The 635-nt window shown below is 38.1% G+C and overlaps 1 protein-coding gene and 1 long non-coding RNA gene across 4 annotated transcripts in view; both read left to right on the top strand.

Annotated features, from left to right (window-relative positions):
- Window positions 1-635, top strand: part of LOC111665274 (uncharacterized) — a 33,498-nt gene that overhangs the window by 2,041 nt on the left and 30,822 nt on the right. The gene's annotated exons all lie outside the window — the stretch shown is intronic.
- LOC147818341 (uncharacterized) overlaps window positions 1-635 on the top strand; it is an 8,863-nt gene that overhangs the window by 1,497 nt on the left and 6,731 nt on the right. The gene's annotated exons all lie outside the window — the stretch shown is intronic.

The following is a 635-nucleotide window of genomic DNA, read 5'->3' as shown; positions in this document are numbered from 1 at the left end:
AAAGTTGTGAAATTATTTGTCTTGCTGTCATTTTTTTACATCACGAAAACCTGGCATTTGAACAGGGGTGTGTAGAATTTTTATATCCACTATATGTTGCGTTTCGCAATTGTTTATACGGATCCAGTGAATCCTACAGTTTTTTATTATCACTGATTATGAGTGCCTCATTTGATGTAAATAAATGCTTGATTGTTACTAAAGAAATGACTCCTGAATTCATATATTATATGCACACTATCTGCTGCTGATATGCCTTGGTATACTATGACGTTTTTTGAAATTTTATGCCATACTATGACGTTGTTCCCATCCATACCTTCAGCTGATCCAGTGTAAAGGTCTGTGTCCGTGTGTAGTGTGATTATAGATCAGCTCTAGCTTCTATATTGATACTGTGAAAGTATCAAAGCCTCAGTCCACAGAGAAATGCACACATTTAAGATAAACACAAAGCTTGTGCTACAGAAAATGGACCAGACTCAGTGAATAGCTCCCTAAGCTTAACATGTCCCATGATAACTATTAATTTAGCCGTACAGACTAATGAGCAGTGATAACTAACATGTCTTTGGGGTCATCAGGTGGGAACCTCCTTTCGCCAGTGTTTCGTCTAGTTGGTCCCGCGACACCTC

Source organism: Seriola lalandi, unplaced genomic scaffold, assembly GCF_002814215.2.
Source record: "Seriola lalandi dorsalis isolate HSWRI2012SDOR001 ecotype SW California unplaced genomic scaffold, Sedor1 jcf7180002054630, whole genome shotgun sequence".
Classification (NCBI taxonomy): domain Eukaryota; kingdom Metazoa; phylum Chordata; class Actinopteri; order Carangiformes; family Carangidae; genus Seriola; species Seriola lalandi.
The sequence above is the reverse complement of the archived record's forward strand: the minus strand, read 5'-3'. Positions and strand labels throughout refer to the sequence as shown.